The 21,739-nt window shown below is 40.8% G+C and overlaps 1 pseudogene; it reads left to right on the top strand.

Moving 5' to 3' along the window:
* Positions 1-1,069: 1,069 nt before the first annotated feature.
* LOC113241856 (uncharacterized) overlaps positions 1,070-21,739 on the top strand; it is a 91,770-nt pseudogene continuing 71,100 nt past the window's right edge.

The raw sequence follows: 21,739 nt of genomic DNA, 5'->3' as shown, positions 1-21,739 counted from the left end.
GGGACTTGGGATGAACCAGGCCACCGGTGGAGACTTCTGAGGGACTCACAGAGGGATGCCAAATTCCACCACGCTCCATAGCAGATTTGCCTGTTCCCCCGAGGCCAGATGTCACGGGTCTCCTTAGCCTTGCCATCCGGGGCACTGTGGGAGGATCCCTGATGAGGGGATTGTGGGAGACACCTGAGACATCCCTTCCCCCCCAAACAGGGGATCTGACTCCAGCAGCCTTCCCCTCTTGGCATCAGGAGTGCAGTGTGGGGAGCCCCTAGCTCTGGAAAAAGGTACAACAAGCCCCAAATAGAGTCATTTGTCCCTCAGGACAGCAAACCAAGACTTAATCACACTTTCAATCTCTCCCAGGAATGACCTTTTAAGTAACAGTCAATTTGAAATTTCTGGATCACCACTAGTGAGGTCATCTGCATGGTAAAAACCCAGTTGTTCTCTCCCCACCCCAAAAGAAGATGAAATAATCTTTTGTTTTGTTTTGTTTTGTTTTCCTGATAACTTCCTTGCTCTACCCTCCTGCCTTCTTCCCCCTATGCTCCTGCCTATAAAAACAAAAAAAATTTTGTACAACTCAGACCATCTCTTTATTGCTAGATGGGATGCTGTTCCACTCATGAATTGCTTAATAAAGCCAATTAGATCTTCAAATGGACTCCATTGAATTTTTGTTCTTTACCATATCTATAAGCCAAGAGCAGTTTGTCTTAATCCGTTTGGGCTGCTATAACAGAGTACCACAAAGTGGGGAGCCTAGAAACAACAGGAGCTTATTTCTCATAACTTTGAAGGCTAGAAGTCCAAGATCTGCAGCGGCCACTGGCCGAAGACTTATGTTAGGGATATAATAGGAAGGCATGTTTCTGGTGACCTTGCGGGCTTCATTGTTAAGTCAAGAGTCAAGCGGTCGGGAACGCCCAGCTGTTTTGGGGCAGAACACTGCTGAAACCTGATTGCTCTTGGCTTGGCGATGGCCCGCGGGACCCCTAGAAACATGTTTAAGGATAGGCCCCACTTGCTAAGCGTTACATCACCTGATCCCCTGACCTTCCCCGTGATCATGCACCACTATCCCGTGACCCTCCCCGTGATCATGCACCACTATCCCGTGACCCTCCCCGTGATCATGCACCACTATCCCGTGACCCTCCCCGTGATGCGCTACTATTCACTAGAATGTCACACGGATCACTCCCTTGATCGATTGTGATTGTAAATGCCTTTGATTGTTGCCAAAAAATACGCGAGGTCGCAGCTGTTCCGGGTGATCACTCGTGGCGATCGTCCCCTGCACCCGCGCTCTCTTTCGCAAGCTAACATGTCTGTGCCTCGTCCTCCCCAGTCGAGGAATCAAGGGTGCTGCGGTTTTGGCGCTGCGGACGTGCCGCGGCAAAGATCGGGAGCCAGCAGATTCAGTATGGTGGCTGGTGAGGGCCCACTTCCTGGTTCATAGCTGGTGCCCTCCTGTGTCCTCGCATGGTGGAAGGGTCTAGGGAGTTCTCTGGAGTCTCTTATAAGGGCACCAATTCTATTCGTGAAGGCTCCACCTTCATGACCTAATCACCTCCCAAAGGCCCCATCTCTTAATATAACATCTTTGGGGATTAGGGTTTCAACATATGAAATTTGGGGGGACACAAACATTCAGACCAGGATAATGTCTATGGGCGTTTCATTCCCCTCATGCCAGCTTTCCCTACACACCCCTACCCAAAGGCACAGGCATGGGAGCACGAAAACACACACACGCGCACACACACACACACACACACACACCCCTCCAAAACCGACTTACCCTCAAGAAGCCAGCTGGTAAAATCAGTCTATGAGTTAGTAAAGGATTGGCAGGGCTTTAGATATTCACCAAAAAGAACATGTTCTTTTATTTTATGTTCTCAGAGTTCTGTTGCCTTTTGTTGGGATGTGCCAAATAAAAACCACAGGTGGAGCTGGGTAAAGAGATTCTTTGCTTAAAAGGATTATTGCCATAATGGGAGGTTGCCTATTGTAATAGGGGGAGGGAGACTATTGCAGTAGAGAGGACACTCCAACCACGGGATCTGTAAGTGTTTCCAAAAAAAACGAGGCAGAAAGGAATTTTCTTTCATAGGGAAGGATAAACAAGGTAAGAAAGAACCAGACGGGGTGGAGTGGGAGGAGTAAGCGGCATGATTAGGCAGTGGAGCAGGAAATGTTTTCCTTTTGGGTCAGGTTACCCTGTCTTAGGAGGGGCCCTTAAGGAGGGATCGTTCTGCATTGCAATGCTGGCTGAGGGTAGATACAATTCTTGGGCCTGGGGGAAGAAGAGAAGATCCAAGTTTGATCAAGTCAGGTTAGCGGGTATATTGTGCAGACGGGTCAGTGGCTATGAATAGTTCAGCTCATCATTTATAGAACAACAAATGGGAATCTGGTAGATCTGTGTCTGGCCTGGTCCTAGGTACAACAAGGGGGTCATCTCTGAGTCTTCTCTAAGTCACGTGGGGACACGTGATTCTTTTCAGTAACCCCTTTCCTGGAACTCCAAAGGGTCAGGGATTTCTGAATCTGGATGTTTTCCAGGTGCACTGGATTCAAGTAAAGTTCAACGTTGTCAGATGTAAATGAAAAGATGACGAACCAAGTAACCAGCCAGTGGGAACACCTCTTGTACATTATGAACACACGTCTGTATCAAGCCTACTGATCCTAGTACCACTCTCACAATTTCCCCTGTGCCAAGTCACTCGACTGCAAAGATCACCTTTTCAGCTGGGTCACTGCTTTGGGGCTTCCTGTTTCACCAAAAACAAGAGGACTTGCTTATCCTTCCATTTTTCTTTCTGCCACCAGTATAATCAGGATTGATCCCTTGATCCAACTCCAGTCTGATGAGTAGTTTTCATATGCATTTCATCTTAGAGGCCTAATATGAAGATTGAGAAATCATTTGGCAAAATGATTAAGTGATCAGCAAAGCTTAACAGATTTTCATGCTGTCAAGACCAGCTTATTGACTGAGACCATTTGGGAGTCAGATGTTCAGCCTGCCGCCAGGATTCGGAACTAACAAAGTTGTTTAGTGCCTTTGACCTTTCAGGCATCGTCTTTGTATTCTTTCAGCAATCCCACCCGAGCCGATTTGCCTGTTGTCCTTATAGATCTTTTCTATCAAAACTAGCCCTCAGTGACTCAGTACCCCAAAACAGCTCTTCAAGAAATGTACTGATAAAGTCAGTCGCTTACATGTATATAAAAAGATGGCAGGGCTTCATATGGGAGCCTTTTAAGAGACACAGTTTTATGGTGGTTGTAGTTATTAGTCCGTCTGCTGCTTGGTTGGTGTTGTTTTGGTTTTTCTCCCAAGGCTAGGATAAGGAGGCATTTTATGATACTTAATGAATATTAGCAGGGTCTGTTAGATTTTTAGCTGGTCTGATCATTTTTGGAGCACCACACAGCACTGGAAGACTGCTGATGAAGACCTGTTCCAGAACGTGGCAGTGTTTAAGGCAAAGCAATTCTACGACCTTGGGTCTCCACAGGAAGCCTCCCACTGGATCAGGCCAGAGTGTGTGGAGGGCAGGCTTCCCAGCAGGCTGTCTGCATTTGAGTTTTCTGGTTTACCAGAAGCCTGTGTTGTGTTAGTCCTGTCTTCGCACTTTCCCACAGCTTCCTGTTATCACTCTGACCTCATCTTCGAATTCTCTCCCACTCATTGCTTCCCTGAATGTCCCAGGCCTGATCCAGCCTTAGGACTTTTTTTTCAGTGGTGCCCTCGGCCTGGAGTGTTTCTTCCCCAGGGAGCCACTTGACTACTCCCCCATCTCTACCGTGTCTTTGTCCAAATGTTTCTTTTTTGGTCAGGACAACCCCAAAGACCCGAATTCAAAACGCAACCTGCAACTCTCTGCTCCCACCCGACCGTCCTTATCCTTCTTACCTGGTTCTACTTGTTATCGCACAGCAGTAATCGTATGAGGCATCCCATATCATTTTTCTTTTATTATAGTCATTGCCTTGTTTCACTAGAGTGGGAGTAGAATTTTGACAATTTTGTTTATCGCTGTACCTTGGTACCTGAAATCATGCTCAGTGCATGGTAGGTAATCAATAATTATGTGTTAAGTTAATTAACTTTCTGTTAAGTCAAAATGATTTTTAATAGATAATAAAATGACAGACAATATAATTAAACACTTTTCCATGATATAAAACTGTTTCTAATACATACATTCATCCCGAGCGTGATCTATTTCAAATTAACAACCAATTTCACAGTTGTTCTTTTTGGTATGAAAAAAATAATTGGATGTGGTCAGACTAAGAGCCTTGCGAGGCCTTTTGTTTATCCTGGAGGTAAAAACACTTCCTCGTGTATTGCAAATCTTTCTTCCATTACCAGTTGTCACAAATATTATGTATTTTCAACTTTAGATGTCTTTCCTGATGATAGGAAAGGTTAAAACTTAGGTTCTAATAAAGTCTCCAATGTCCTTATAAACAAAAAATGAAAAATGTTTTCTCCCCTTCCACTAGTCAGATATACTTAGTCATGACTTTCTCATACGATGGCTCTTCTATCCTATAAATACACTTCTCCCTTCCTGCTCAAGGCAGTCCTTTCTTAGAACACCTTGCTATCATTCAAGATGGCTGACTTAAATCAGAGAAGGAACTTGCAACTGTGGAGTTAATGGCATGCAAACTCCACTTCGTTTTCACTACCTTGTAGAGAAGACTGATTATATTTGAAGAAAGGTAGTAAATGATTGCTGGAAGGAAAAGAAAAAAAAATCAATTCCGACTGTCTCTGAGGAGCAGAGTAAATCTAAAAAACAAATGTTCATTCAGGAGTCCCAGCCCCAAGAGAGCACATGAAGGGAGTCACAGTCTGTTAATCCCAGAGATACCAATCCCACAGAGTGAGAAATTCAGGAGGACCATATTGTTAAGAACCTACTGAAATAACATTCAGAGCAAACAGTGAAAATGGATGCTGGCTGTGAACTGTTCATTTGAGAGGAGCCTTGGAGGTGCAAATGCTGCAAATCCAAGAAAGCTCAAAGCCTAACAGGCCCATACAAGCTGATAGTGACTACACTGTGTCCTTGTTTTCTCTTTTCCAGAGCCCCAACATGAGAATCAATAGAGAAGGCACCACGATGATTACAGAATTACTCAAAATGAAATGTAAGAAAGAAGAGCTAGCTGAAATCAGTCAGGCTGGAAAGAGGAACGGTCAGATTTCTGTGATGGATAGTAAACTGTTCTGTGGACTATTAAAAGAAAGATGGCGACTACCTGTCCACTGAACAGAAACAGACTTAAGCTGAAGGATAAAATAGAAAAGTAAGCAAGAGGCGTGTCCTGTCTTTTAGAGATTAGTAAATCCTCTGGGTTTCTGATTTAGCAACCATGGGGTTTCTCTTTCCCTGGAAAGTAACTGGAACAGTTTCCCCATGTTCCTGGGATTGGCTGTGAAATCATGAAGACAGTGAATACCTAGGCACTCTCCATTGGACACAGGTATTTGTGTTCCCCAGCACTCCCATCTCTCCCTGCGCTCTCTCCTTCATTGTTTCCAGTGAGTGCCAGCATCGTTTCGTGCAATTCTACTCGCCAGTCTTCTCATTCCATTGTTCAAAAACCCATCTGCTGAGTACCACTTCTGCACCTAGATAGACAGGAAGGGTATCGAGGTCAGTAATAACAGACAAGACTGCCGCCATGGGGCTTATGTTGGGAGGAGAGGGGAACAGAGAAGGGAATCAACATGATTTCATATAGTAAGTAGTACTATAAAGAAAAACAGGATGTTGTGGTAGCTAGTGATTGTGTGTGTGTGTGTGTGTGTGTGTGTGCGTGTGTGTGTGTGTGTGTGAGGTTTTCAGATAGGGACTTAGGAAAGGCCTCTCTGAGGAAGTCACTGGTGAGCTGATGAGCGGGAAGCAGCCCTACAAAGACACAGGCTAGAGGAAAGCCTACTCATTAGCCTACAGTCCTGGGCGTCCTCAGCATCAGGGGATGTTCACTTAGTCTTTTTTTTTCTTTTAAGATTTTATTTATTTATTTATTTGACACAGAGAGAGAGAGAGAGAGAGAGCGAGCACACAAGCAGGGGGAGCGACAGAGGGGGAGTGAGAAGCAGGCTGTCCTCTCAGCAAGGAGCCCGACGCAGGGCTCGATCCCAGGACCCTGAGACCATGACCTGAGGCGAAGGCAGATGCTTCACCAACTGAGCCACCCAGGTGCCCCGTGTGTTCACTTAGTCTTGAACAACAACAACAACAACTACACGTATCCTCAGATAAATGGATATAAAGCTCTGACATTTTCCCCAAATGGAAACCAGTCACCCCAAACAAAAATTGAGATTGGGTGGTTGGAATTAATATTTTACGTAGTCAAACATTCAGGGGTTGTTGCTAATCATTTCACACTGGATCTCACGGGCAGGAAGCGCTCGTGTGGAGATCCGAAGATTCCAGCTTTTCATTCTGATTTGAGAATGATGGTTGACTACAATATGAGGCATTGATGGGAACCACCCTGGATCCAGACTGCCTGCATTGGGACCCTCCCTCTAGCATATACCAGTTCTGGGACTCTGAGCAAGTTACGTTAAAACCACACTCAGCTTTAACGCCTCCATCCGAAAATATGCATAATAACGGTATCTACTTCAAAGAGCTGTGACAATGATTAATTGCACAATGATTAATTCATATTTGTAAAGCCTATAGAACAAAGCCTGAGACATAGTGAGTATTAAATAGTGGTTTGTTAAGCAAAAATAAAATAAAATGATTCGTTAATATGGATAACCTGAGCTAAAAGTTGATGTAAACTGTAAGAATGTCTTCGAACTACTTGCTGCAGGAAAATCATCCAGCACATTGTGGATTAAACTTCCATCAGTGCAAATTTATAATTCCATACGAGTTGAATGAAAACTTCCTTTTGGATTATCCATGAAGGATATGCTAAGTAAATTGTTAATATAAAGAACTTCGTCGTGTGTGTTAACGTTTCTGAAGGGATTACATTTTTTGGAAGCATTTCAACAGTATCTCTTTGTAAACGCACATCTGGTGTGCTAAGTATTAGTCTTATATTTTCATTTAATCTGTTAGATAACATTCTATAAAGTGTTATTTATACTATGTATACCTAGAAATCCCATATAAGCATATTTAGAATATATGTAGGGGCACCTGGCTGGCTCAGTGGGTAGAGCATGTGACTCTGATCTCGGGGTTGTGAGTTCGAGCCCCACGTTGGGTGTAGAGATTACTTAAAAGCAAAATCTAAAAAAATAAAATAAAATAAAAAAATAATAAAATTTACATATAATTTATATATGTCAATCTAACTTTATTTTCTCCCCTGTGTATTCTCTTCTCTTTCCATGTCTTATGTGTAATAACAAAAGGCAGGATACCTCAGGTAGGCAGTTTTCAATGTGGTGTGTTTTCTATAAAAACCAGACCTTTAAATTCTCTTTTTCCTTCTACCCAATGCTATGCACAGAGATTATGGACTTTCTTAAGCATTGAGTTTATGCATAAACTCTCAGACTTGGTCTTGATGTCCAACATTCATGCCCTGGTGTCAATGCCTTGTATTAGGGGAGCAGCTGAACAGCTCACCATGCACTTTACCCACATGAAATAAATACATGTGCATATATATATATTTTCCAGGAATAAGAAGCTGAAACATCGCACTGCCACACCGCCATATGGAGTGACCACGCTGTTTTCCTTGCCTAATACTGTGAGATTGTCAGACACTTGCACGATTACTTTTCTTTGTTTTTTAGATGGTATCTCTACAAAGCAATGCTGTGAGGATTCAGCAGGTTTCAGATTATAATCCCCAATACTCGCTTTTGTAAGCAAGACATCGGCTCTCAATGACCGTGAAGCCAGCACCAAACCTTTGTTCTTGTGCCTCGTGCAGTGTGGTGCTGACTCTCCTGGTCCGGTTTATGCAGCCTATTAGGACTGTAATTCTGTTTTGCCTATCACAGCAAATCCCCCACCATGTGGGGGCCTCCAGGGATGGGGACGCGTGTCATCACTCAAGTGTTGGCAACTCCTCAAACAAGCTTCTTCACACTGAGTCATCTGCCTACTTGAAACCCCCAGAATATATGCAGATTCCCCCCCCCGCCTGATTCTTGTTAAATTAAAACTATAAAAGAAAAAAAAAAAAGAAAAGAATACCACTCGTCCATCAACCGCAATTAGGTGCACCAAGAGTCACTAGCTGCGAAGGGTATCTTGCGCGTACGCGGGCCATGGAGAGCCACACTGGGGCCGGAGGAGTCTGCCACGCAAGAGAAGAACCCCTGGCGTTGTCTGAAGAGAACTAGTGCTCTGCCTTTGCCTCTCAGCTGGTGAGCTCCCTGATGCACCGCACGTGGGCTGCAAAAGCTGTCTGCGGCTTGCTGGGATTTTTTGCACAGTTTTGTTTTCAGTGCCTCTCATTTCATACTCATAGCGTTTAACCATTCAAAAAATAGTTAGTGGGTCCCCATGACATTTCAGGAACTTGGCTGGGCACTGGGGAACACACGGACAAGCAAGACTTGGTCACCGCATTCGACATGCTTTAGGGGTGGCAGAGATGATAAGTATGTAAGCAGTCTTATTCTCAGGAGAAAGCAGTGAATGCTAAGCTACCGAAGCTCAGAGAGCAAGCCAAGCTCCTAAAGGTCACAGAGGAAGGGGGAGGATGAGATAGGGGTCAGGATGGGCATTTCCTGAGGGCTTTAGGCCAATCGATTCTGAAGGTCTCCTTCCAACTCTGTTTCTATATTTCTTATCTCTGTTAACTGTAATCACTGCTGACTTCCCATTCAACAGTGCTCCACATACTTGAAGCCTGGTATTAAGGCCCTACGAGAATAGCAGACTCTGTACCAGTAATTGAGAATGATGATTGAGTGTGATGACTTCAGAGCAAGTATGCAACACTTAGCCTCTGTCCCATTAAACCTCGACTAGACTGGAAGAAGAGAAGAGAAAGGTATTTAGGAGTTCCAACCTGACAAGCTTTGGAGAGGTCAGGGTAAAGGAGGTCATCTGGGAGCCAAATGTGTAAGACAACAGATTCTTTGAGAAGACAGTAACGCCGTTCACTAACGAAAGAATGACAAAAGGAGAGGAGAAAAAGCATGCAGCGTGAGGAGTATTATAGGAAAGAGGAGAGAGGAGCAGTTTATAAGCTGGCATGTACAGGAATCATCAGGAAACATGCTTACTATTCTTCCGCACAATGTAACTGGGGCACAGGGGTGCAAGAGCACCTGGCTTCAGGCATCCCAAACAGACCAGGGCTGGCCACTTGCCACCAACAAAATCCAAAGGCAGAACAGCAGTGGTGAAATGAGAAAGGAATTTATTTCAGTGAGGCCGACACCAGGAACATAGTGGACGAGTGTCTCAAAGACATTTCCAAAGTGCTGAACAGTCTTCTAGGTTTATATAAAGAAAATGTGTGGGGCACTTGGGTGACTCAGTGGGTTAAGCATCTGCCTTCGGCTCAAGTCACGATCCCAGGGTTCTGGGATCAAGCCCCGTGTCGGGCTCTCTGCTTAGTGGGGAGCCTGCTTCTCCCTCTCCTCCCTGCTCATACTCTCTCTCTCACTATCTCTGTCTCTCTCAAATAAATAAATAAGATCTTAAAAAAAAAAGAAAATGTGGAATAGAGGTCGGTGGGTACTTGCAAGTGGGCAATAAATGTCAGGTCAACGATTGTCGCGAGATCAATCATGGCGGGGGGCTTTCAGGCTTGCAAGCTCAAGGCTGTCACTATTGCTTGAGAGGGTAGTTTCAGTTTCCACCATGGGTTGCTTTGGCCCCTGGGTCTTGCCTGTTAAGAGATAAGCTGGAAAGAAGAACTTAATTAGAAAGTCCAGACCGAGGTCAAAATGGAGGTAAAGTCCTCCTTCAACTATGATAAGGCATTTTGACCAGGTTGTTTCTAGAACAGATTCCACAATATTTTAAACATTCCAGATGGCCTGTGTTTCAGCAGACCCAAATTACTGACAGTTACAATCCAGAGACATTATCATATTAATTTACAATACGGCTTTTTTTTTTTTTTAAAGATAAGACTCTTTCAATGTGACAAAAAAGAACGTGTCCCCTGGTCATTTATTTCAGATATGCTATTAGTTCACACAGAGGCCTGATTTCCTCTGCTTATTCCTCATAAGGCCATTCCCCATTATGTGTTCCTTCCTGTCTGGTAACTTGCCTCAGCCACCTGGGCAGTATGAAAGCCACCCTTCATGTGTCCTCTTGCTCACCTCGTCTTTGCTCAGGTCCCCATTCTATGTCGTCTCCTCTAAGAAGCCTTCCCTGGCCTCCAAGTGTGGGTCAGGCACCTGTCCAACAGGTTATGCTAACACTTGGCAATTTTCTATGGTAACACATTACCACCGTAATTATAAAATCATTGGTGTGATCATTGAATGTCTGCGCTCTCCACTTCTTTACTAGTTAGAATGTAAGCTCCGTAAAAGCAGGGGTCACCATGTTCCCAGGCCTCATCAAAGAGTCCAACACATGGTAGATTCTCGTGCAATATCTGTCACGTGAATAGATGATTCAATTTAAGTGGAATTATTAGACCAAATGTGTATGGATATATCCGAAGTTCTCGATACACGGTCACTTAGTTTGATTTCATAATATACAACATCATCACCGATATTATAGAGAAATGCCTGCGCTCAGAATTACTTTTCAACTAAAAATGGTAATTTTCTTTCTTTGAAGTCGATGGCGATTTAAAATATATTTGTTCATTTAGGACAAACTCTTTTTTTGATATTGCTAAAATGCATCTCTGGGATTTTAACATTTATCTGATTATAGCAACATTATTCAAATTGGCCAAAAGCCACTATTACTAATACTTGGCGCTCCCAGTTTGCTTTGGTGAAGTTGAAATCAATCTTCCTAAAGTATTGTGTGCATGTTTGGTTTACTCGAGATTACTGTATTGAGCACAAAAGGCCCTGGCTCATTAGATTTTCTTATTTACCAAGAGTTAAACTGAAAATTATTTTTGTCTCATCTCTTTTACAACTTTTGAAAATGTTAGGTGGTACAAACATTCAGATCCCTGGTTCAGACTGTAAATCAACATTGATTCTATATAAGATAAGAAGTGAAAGTTAAGAAAAGAATAATTAGAGGAATGTATAAGTTAAAGATGACTTCCTAAGTATGCTATTTGAATATGCCCAGAACATCATAATAGTATAAATTTCAAATCATTTAAAAAGTAAGAATTTGTTTTCCACCAAAAGGAGAAAAAAAATATACATATAATTATATATGATTGGCAAAGAGTACGTTTTTTTATTATAGAAAAATTCTTCAAAACATTAATTCACAATAACACAAAAAGGAAAAGTGACAAATGACATGGGAATCATTTCAGGAAGCATTTAAATAAATGGCTTAAAACATGAAACCATGCGTAACTCACTAGTAATCAAACAAATGCAAATTAAAACAATAGGGTAAAATTTTTGGCTATAAAATTGTCAAATTAAGATAAATTATATCCTGCCGTACTCATGGGTGTCCAGGGGCACAAGAACTCTCACATGCTAGTGGTGGGAGATTCATAGCCATACAACTCTTTTGTTATGAAAAACTGGGAAACCTCATACATTGCTGATGTGTATAGAGGAGAGGAAAACTTGCTTCCTTCTCCCTTTCAGGGTCTTCCAGCTGCTCTAAGAGCTAAATTGCTGTGAGACAGATGAACAGGGGAAAAAAGCGAAGTTTGCACATGGAGGGCCAATAATGAAATCAAGACCCAAAGAAAGGATCAAGGCGGGCAATTTTTATACGTTTTAGACGTTTGTCCAATTACTAATCTTTCTTTGAAAGATTACTGGGATTTTAGTTTCTCGATTACTTTATAATATAGCAATAAAAGCAAATGAAGTACCAATCCATACACAACAAAGATGATCCTTGTTGAGAGGAGATGGGGTGTGGTGGTGACTATGAAGGAGTATGTGGCTTCTTCAGGGCGTCATGAAAATCTTCTAAAATTGACCGTGGTGATGTCTGCACAAAGACTTAAGTATATTAAAAACGATTCAACTGTACGATTTAAATGGTAGACTAGCATGTTAATTATATGTGATGAAAATTGTTTTAAAATAAATAATACGGCAGCACCTGAGTGGCTCAGTCGGTTAAGCGTCTGCCTTAAGCTCAGGTCATGATCCTGGGGTTCTGGGATCAAGTCCCGCATCGGGCTCCCTGCTCAGTGGGGAGTCTGCTTCTCCCTCTGCCCCTCCCCCCCCACATTGCGCAATCTCTCTCTCTCAAATACATACATAAATAAATAAAATCTTAAAAAATAATAATAATATGAAAAAATTTTTTAAAAACTATCCAAAGGCAGGAAGGGGAACAAAAAGCTGCTAGACTAAGGGTGTCAGTTTGAATGAAGCTTAAAACCTGCATACATTTTGATGTATTTTATAATATGAAAATACTTAAGTATTTCTTCATTCACTCATTCAATCGACAAATATATTTGGAGGCCTACATGAAGCCTTCATTTTAGCCAGAGAGCCAGACATTAGCCAGATATGTAAAAAGACTGAAAATTGTAAACGTGATAGGAGTTATAAAGAAGATAAACATTATGTTAGTAGAGCATGATTGTTTAATACAGGTGCTGGGGATACAACAGTGATCAAATAGGCAAAAATCCCTGTCATCATGAAATTACAACCTAGTAGGACACAGAATGCAAAAAATAAATTAGTAAAATATATGGTATGCATGATGCCTCTACTTCTATTGTGAAAAGCAAAGTGGGGCAAGAAATACGGGTCTTTGCTTACAATAGGATGCTTCGAGAAGGCTTTTCTAAGGAGCGAAGATCTGAAGAAGATGAGGCAGCTGGCCATCAAGATATCTAGCCACAGTATTCCAAGTAGAAGCAGGGCTAGTGCAAAGGCCCTGAGCAGGAAGTATGCCTGACCAATTAGGAGAGTCTTGAGGAGATCAGTGTAGCTGGAGCAGGGAGTCTAAGGGAGGAGGTAATAGAAGTTTGAGGTCACGAAGCTAAACTTTCAGAGGAGGCAGTAGTAATTTAATTTTACTCTGAGTGAGCTGGGAAGCCATTGGATCATTGGATCATTGGATTGTTTTCAGCAGAGGAAAATGAACTGGTTGCTGTGTTGAAAATAGACTGTGTCAGGGGAATGCAAGGGAAAAGCAGGAAGGCTTTAGGAGACACCTGGAATGGTCCCGGAAGGAGAGGGCGGTGCCTCGTGTTGGAGTGGTAGCGCTTCGGGGGGATTACAGATACAGTTGGAACACGGAGCCAACAGCATGCGCTACGCCGTGACGAAGAAGAGGCAGGAATTAATCTAAGGGCTGGAACAACCAGAAGAAGGAAGCTGGCATTCACTGATGCGGAGGGAAGTCTGTAGGGGCATGTTTTGCTGAAAAAGCAAGAGTGGTTTTGGACACGTTAATTTCGAATTGCTTATTAGACTTCTAAGACTGAGGTGTAGCAGGAGATGGTAAATTATATCATTCTGGAAGACAGTAGAAGGCCTGAACTGAGTATATAAATTTGGGAGTTATCAGTGTAGAAACGATATTTGATTCCATATGATCCAATGATTTCATCAAGGGAGATAAGAAAAAGTTTTGAGGTCTGCGCTTCATTGTCAACAAATTAGCAAATGAAGAGGAACAGCTAAGGTGAATGAGGAGCCTAGAATATCCACAAGGGTGTCTGGTCTAATCAGGGTTATATATATAGAAAGAGAGAGAGCGAGCGATTTAATTGTATTATTGTTTATCGTTTTATTTATAGTTGTGAAAAATTAGAAACAAGCACAATGTCCACCAACAATAAATTCTGGTGGGTCTGTTTCATGGAATACAATGCAGTCATTAAAAACTACTCAGGGGGCGCCTGGGTGGCACAGCGGTTAAGTGTCTGCCTTCGGCTCAGGGCGTGATCCCGGCGTTATGGGATCGAGCCCCACATCAGGCTCCTCCGCTGGGAGCCTGCTTCTTCCTCTCCCACTCCCCCTGCTGTGTTCCCTCTCTCGCTGGCTGTCTCTATCTCTGTCGAATAAATAAATAAAATCTTTAAAAAAAAAAAAAAAAACTACTCAGGTGCCCCAAGGGTCAGAGATCTTCTAAAGTATCCTCACTAATTCTTTAGCTCAGGTTAAGGGCTGAGGAATATCTCCTTTTTGTTGACGAGGTTAGAGGTGTTCAGAGTGTTACAACTACAAATGTGAACTCAGGTCGAATGTATGGTTCATAGGAATACCTTTCAAGCCCTATATGATAGTTCTTGGCAAATATCCCCATACACAGATTGTTTTATCACTGGTCCTCCTTTGAGCTAAGACTGGCATCATCAAGATAGGCTCAATCATTATGCCAGTTGACCCTGACTCTGAGTATCAGTTCTCAAACTGTAGAGCTCTTGGAGAAGGCTGAATGAGGGAGGGGTTTCATCCTCAGGGGCCCTAGCTCATTGTCAGGGTTCAGAAGACGTGGCTGATGAGTAGAGGAGGGGTCTGCAAAGAATTTTCGTTTTCTTCTGGATATCTCAGGGAGCTCTGGGGTAACTGACTCTGGTTCTGCTGCCCACCCCACCACCAGACCAAAAACAGAACATCAAAAAAATCCTATTAGAACTGAAGCTCCACAAGGGCAGTAAAGTTTGTTATTTTGTTCATAGTTGTATCTCCTTATCTAAAAGAGTCCTACAACACAATAGAGTCTTAATAAATATTGAGCCAATGCATTTGTACCCTTGGGAATCTGAAAGCGGAAAAAGGTCCAGGCAGCGTTTGCCTTGCTAGTACAGTGGTTCGCAGCGGGAGGCGCACATGAAACTCCTGAAACCATTCTAACAAGCACAGTTGCCTTGGGAACACCCTCCAGAGATTCCAACTTAGGTAAAATGTGGTAGGTCCCACGCATCAGTATTTTAAAATCTCCCCAGAAGATTCCGACGAACACCCAGAATTGAGACCAAGCGTTGTTCAAGGAGTCACCCCTTCGGTTGCACAAAGCACTGAGATGCCAGTTATAAGTCCTCAGGATCTGGGTGGCTTTCTTATACCTCCCATGACTTGGGCCAGCTGCTTCTGCAGGGCTCCGGTTTCAGAGCCATGTCTGGTCCTGGGCAGCTCTCAGGGCGCTTGGTCCCAGAAGTGCAGTTGATTCTCACCCTTAAGGACCAGAAGAAAAGGCTGATTATAGTTGGGAGCTTAGATAGTTGAGCAGATCTGAGGGGCTTTGAGGGTGCAGTGACCTGACCTTGCAACCAATGAGGACCGGCGCGACACTGTGGTCTGCCTCATTTGTGAGGAGAAAAGGGGTTCGGAGGCTACAAATGCAACAGGGCCCGACGTCTGTTTTTTATGCACTGACATTTCCCTTGCTGGGGAAAGGAAAAGTATGCATTCTTTTCATACCACATAAATTATTATGATTATAGGACCGAGTAATAGTACACATAATCACAAATCTCTTCTGTTATAAAAATGCTCCAGAATGTCACACACATAATTTAAGCTACAATTTAAAGGGATGTATCAGGTCACATTCCTACTTATCCATATCAGAGAAGATTTATTATCTGACAAACATAGAAGAAATTATGAAACGAAACTTTCTAAAAGTCATTGCTGACATTGCGGTCCAATTCTCACCCTTTATTTCCCCAGAAAGAATGTCATAGACTCAATCTACAGACAAACATATAGCACTTTATTTTGCTTTATTCCAACTTCACGAATTGGACAGAAAATCCCTCTGGGTTCTTTTGATTATGGATTATCCCTTTAGAATGCCCTCACTGGAAGTGTTTCATGACGAGGAGGTTATTGTGAAATGACATTTTTTTGCCCTTTGAAGTAAGAATATAACAGTGAAAAGAACTTTTATGAGACCTGGTGGGACTCTTACTCATTGTGATGGTAGATGAGCATATTTGGAGGTAGAAAATCGTTGAGGCGTTATCCTTTTGATGATGGCATGAGCCCTGGGTGTTATACGTAACCGATGAATCACTACATTCTACCCCTGAAACTAATAACACCCTCTAGTTACTCAAATTGAATTTAAATTAAAAAAAAAGAATAAGAAGAAAACAGGCCTCTGACACATGTTTAGCTTTTTTCCTTCTGTCCAATTGGGCATCTAACGACCGTTTTGACAATGACATCTTCCCTTACTTCTTTATAACTGCAACTTGAAGTCCATAAGCTTGGTCATTCTAAACACAATTTGGAGCTGTTGTGGCCAAAGGAGCTAATTAAATTTGTGCAGTAACATGGACCCAGAGAGGCTTCAGGTTAAGGCGAATTATTTAACCCCAAAACGGAGCAGGAAGATGCCATTTATTTGAATTTCTCTTGTAGCCCACAATACATTACCTAAAATTAAAACAGCTAATACTAATTAGGTCAGCGAAGATCAGATATTACTCAAATCCAGGGGCAGCTATGCGTGTGTCTCTTGCTGCACCTGCATCAAGAAAGTTAAGAAGTTGGATGATTTGTATCAGAAAGCATGGGTGGCCGTCACTTTTGGCTACTTAAGAATTGGCAGATATTCTGGGAAAACCACAAGCTATTATTTTTAGGAGACCACAGCTTCCCAGAGCATTAGTAAGGGGAAAATCTGGAGCCTACATATGTCAAAGGAAAAGATTACACCCAGGTGAGAGCAGACTGATCAAGTTCATATTATCATCTGGAAAGACGTGGTCCATATTGATTTCAGTAAGGCTCTCATTTTACTTCACATGACTTTCTTACTAATAAAAAATTAAATTATGATAACGATCACATTACTTTGAGTAGAAACAGGGAATAAAGTATCGGGGGACTTGGAGTCAAATTTGGTGATTATACAGTATAGTAACTCATGAAGAAGGTCCTTGATAGCATTCAATACCCTTGTTAACCTTCACTATAAAGACCTTGTGGTACTATCCAGCAAAATTTCAGAGGGAATTAAGTCATTCGCAGTTTCCAACATTCTGGAAAGTACCAATGCAATTTTAAGTGATCATGATAAATTGGCAAAATGGAAGTTGGCTAGGATACGTATGTAACGGCATACAGCTAGGGGAGAAAGATATTTCAGGGTGGAACTGAACACCTGTAAGCAGCATTTCCAACCTGAGCTCAAAGTCAGTGTGACACTGATTATAGCAAGAGGCAAATACAATGACTGAGAAAGAATGTCCTGTCCTAGTCTGAAGAGTATGAGAATATTAGATTAATTTGAGCCACTAACCTTTGCACAGGAGGTAGGAATTCTAGAGAGGATCCAAAGAATGATCAGATTGATTTAAAAATATATAAAATAGGTCTAATGGATTAGATGCATGATTTTTAAGATAAGATTATTAAAGAAGGATGCAGTTAATGTTCTTCAAATATATGAAAAATATTTTATAATGAGGAAGGCAATTACTCAATTTCCATGTTTTCTGAATACTTTTCTGTCATCTATGTTTAAACTTAGGCAACACCTATATTTTTTTTTCTAGCATAGATTGTTACTTGATGTTTGATAATGATAACCAGCTATCGTCTGTTTGGAAATAAAGACAGAATAATATACCTTCTTATGCAAAATTAATTTCCCACACTCCTTGACCTCTTCCCTTTTGACCTCAAACTTATTTCGTGCTTCCTATTTTTAAAAAATAAAAAGAAACAAGGAAGAAAAACCTTTACGTGATCCTCGTTATTAATTACTTCCTTTTCAAACTCCTTCCTTTACTAGCTAACCTTCAAATTAATATATTATATTTTGTCCTATTTTTCTACCTTTTCAAACTCCTTCAGTATTTACTAGCTAAACTTCATATTATATTTTGTCCTATTTTTCTACCTGCCATAGATAATCTAATATTTGTTTATATCAGCACGTAGCACTATTGTTCACAAAACTTTCTCATTCATTCCCTCATATTCAACAAGACTTTACTTAGCTGTTAGGATGTGCTGAATAATGCACTCACTGACACTGTGAACACAGATGAGAACAACACAGACACAGCCTTACATGTCGTCTTGGACAGAGAGACACAGACCCTTACAGTTGAGTGGAGTAAATAGACAATATTCTAATATCACATAAAAAATATACAAGTGCAATGGTTCAAAGTATTGTGAGGTTCTCTGGAACTATACAACATATGACCCAACCTATTGAGAATGTAAACTCAATGTTTTCTGCATGCAGCGTGTCTCATGTCAACTAGTTTCTAGCAAAAAGGTGTCTTAAGTTTGTTTTAAAAAGCTCATGGGGGACGCCTAGGTGGCTCAGCTGGTTAAGCGTCTGCCTTAGGCTCAGATCATGATCTCAGGGTCCTGGGATTGAGTCCTGCATCTCCGTCTGCCTGCTGCTCCCTCTGCTTGTGCTCTCTCACTCTCTGACAAATAAACAAAATCTTCTTTAAAAAGTATTATAAAAAAAGAACTCATGATATTAAGCATAGTTATAAATACATAGGTGTACAGTAAATACTGAATGAGTTCATGTTTTATAAAACTGATCAGATATTACTGGTGATGACACAGCAAAATGAACATTATACGGAGCATTCAGGTCTCAGACCAGCATGTAAGATGTCTGAAATTTGTAACTCTGTCCTAACGATCTAAAAAACTGAACAAACTAAAAAATCAATTCTTCTTAGATCCATAAGATAAGTGAGGGCATAGGTCTATGCACTACCCTCAAATCAGAGAGATCGACAAATGAAAATAGAGAATCACAATTTACCAGAGCAGAAACCAACAAGCAGAAAACTCTAGGACAAGTGCTAAGTACATCCTGTCTTGCTATCAAGAAAAAAACAACACAAGAAATACTAAAAAACCAAAACACACAGTTCAAATAGAGACAACAAGCATTAGAACCCCACTCAGCTATGGCAGAAATGTAAGAATGATCAGATCATGAATTTAAAACTATGGCTAATATGCTCAGTGCTCTAATGGACAAAGTAGACAGCATGCAAAAATGGGCAATGAAGCAGAGAGATGAAAATTTTAAGAAGAACCAAAAAGAAATGCTAGAAACAAAAAACACTGTAACAGAAATGAAGGATGCCTTTGACTGAGTTATTGGTAGACTGGACACAACTGAGGAAAAAAATCTTTGATTTTGAAGATACCTTAGTAGAAACTTCCAAAACTAAAAAGCAACGAGAACAAAGACTGAAAGAACAGAACAAAATATCCAAGAACTGTAGGAAAACTACAAAACATGTAACACACATGTAATTGGGAGTACCAGAAGGAGGCAAAAGAGAAAGAAACAGAAGAAATATTTGAAACAATGACTGAGAATTTCCCCAAATTAATGTCAGGCACCAAACCATAGATAGATCCAGGAGGCACAGAGAACACCAAGCAGGATCAATGCCAAAAAACAAAAACAAACAAAAAACCACAAAAAGCTACACCTAGGCATATAATTTTCAAATTTCAGAAAATTAAAGATAAAGAAAAAATTCTGAATGAAGTTAGGGGGAAAAACCCACCTTACTGACAGAGAAACAAGAGAAGAATTACATTCTCTTTCTCCTCAGAAACCATGCAAGCAAGAAGTGAATGGGGTGACATTTTAAAGTATTAGGAGAAGACTTTAACCTACAATTCTGTACTCTGCAAAATTATACTTCAAAAGTGGAGAAACGAAGACTGTCTCAGACAAAGAAAAATTAAGGGAATTTGTCGCCAGTAGACCTGCCTTGTAAGAAATGTTAAAAGAAGTTTAGACAAACTGAGGGCTACAGAGGGGAGGGGGGTGGGGGAATGGGATAGACTGGTGATGGGTAGTAAGGAGGGCACATATTGCATGGTGCACTGGGTGTTATACACAACTAATGAATCATCGAGCCTTACATCGAAAACTGGGGATGTACTGTATGGTGACTACCATAATATAATAAAAAATCATTATTAAAAAAAAAAAAAGAAGTTTAGAGAGAAGGACAATGATATAGGTCAGAAACTTGGATCTGCGTAAAGGAAGAGCATTGGAGAAGGAATAAGTGAATTTAAACAAACTTTTATTTTATATATGAGATACATATATGCATTTATATACATACGTATTTTATATATACAGCTATGTTTGCTTATGTATAAGTAACTGGAATGATAGCAATGGTATAAGGGATAAGAGGGAAGAATTTGGATTATTTTGTCATTATAAAATACCAGCACTACCTGTAAAAAGCTATAGTGTTATTTGAAAGTGAACTTGGATTACTTGTAAATACGTGCTGCAAAGTCTAGGGCTACTACTAAAAAAAGAAGTACAATGGGTTTGCTAAGAATGGAGAGAAAGTGCAAGTATATAAAAGATTCAATTAAAACCACAAAAGATGGGGCGCCTGGGTGGCTCAGTTGGTTAAGTGTCTGCCTTTGGCTCAGGTCATGATCCCAGGGTCCTGGGGAGCCTGCTTCTCCTTCTGCCCCTCCCCCTGCTTGTGCTCTCTCTTTCTTTCAAATAAATAAATAAAATCTTTAAAAAAATAAAAATAAAACCATGAAAGACAGAAAAAGAGTGAAAGACAAATACATAACAGTAACTAATATGGTAGATATTAGTCCAACAAAATCAATACTCACTTAGAATGTCAATGGTATAAATGCATCAATTAAAAGAGATTTTCAGGATGAATCAAAAAACAAGACCCACCTAATATGTTGTCTACAAGAAACCCACTTTATTTTTTTTCTTAAATCAAAACTGAATTTTTCTATAGATTTTTTTTTCCAAATTTTTACTTAAATTCTAGTTAGTTAACATATAGTGTAATATTGGTTTCAGGAGTAGAATTTAGTGATTCATCACTTACGTACAACACCCAGTGCTCATCACAACAAGTGCCCTCTTTAATACCCATCACCCATTTAGCCCATCCTCCTGCCCACCTCCCTCCATCAACCCTCAGTTTGTTTTCTACCAGTAAGAGACTCTCATGGTTTGCTTCTCTCTCCCCCTCTTTTTTTTTCCCCTTCCCATATGTGCATCTGCTTTGAAGAAACCCACTTTAAATATATGTATAGATTAAAAGTAATAGGATGGTGTTCTACACAAGTAATGAATCATGGAGCTTTACATCAAAAACTTGGGATGTACTGTATGGTGACTAACATAATAAAAAATTATTATAAAAAAAAGTAATAGGATGGAGACAAAAAAGAGCAAATTAAATCCAAAGTAAGCAGAAGAAAAGAAATAATAAAAATTAGAGCAGAAATTGATGAAATTAAAAACGGGAAATCATTAAAGACCAAAAGATGATTCTTTGAAAACATTAATAGAATTCATAAGCATGTAGCGTCATTAAGAAAGGAGGACAGAAGTTACTAATATGAGAAGACAAGACAACACTAATGATCACATGGACATTAAAAGAATATAAGAGTTTTGTGAACAGCACTTTGTCAAGAAATTTGATAACCTAGATGGAATGGACAAACTTCTTGAAAGACACCTTTTGCTAAAAACAGCAGAAGAAATAGAGACTCTGAATAGGCGTATATCTTCTAAATAAATTGGATCAGTAGTTAATAACATTCCAAAAGAGAAAGCATTAGGCCTAGATGGGATTCCTGGTGAATTCTACCAAACATTTAAGGAAGACGTTTTGCTGATTGTTAAGAAACTACTCT

Source organism: Ursus arctos, chromosome X, assembly GCF_023065955.2.
Source record: "Ursus arctos isolate Adak ecotype North America chromosome X, UrsArc2.0, whole genome shotgun sequence".
NCBI lineage: Eukaryota > Metazoa > Chordata > Mammalia > Carnivora > Ursidae > Ursus > Ursus arctos.
Note: the sequence above shows the minus strand (reverse complement) of the source record. Positions and strands in the feature narration are given on the sequence as shown.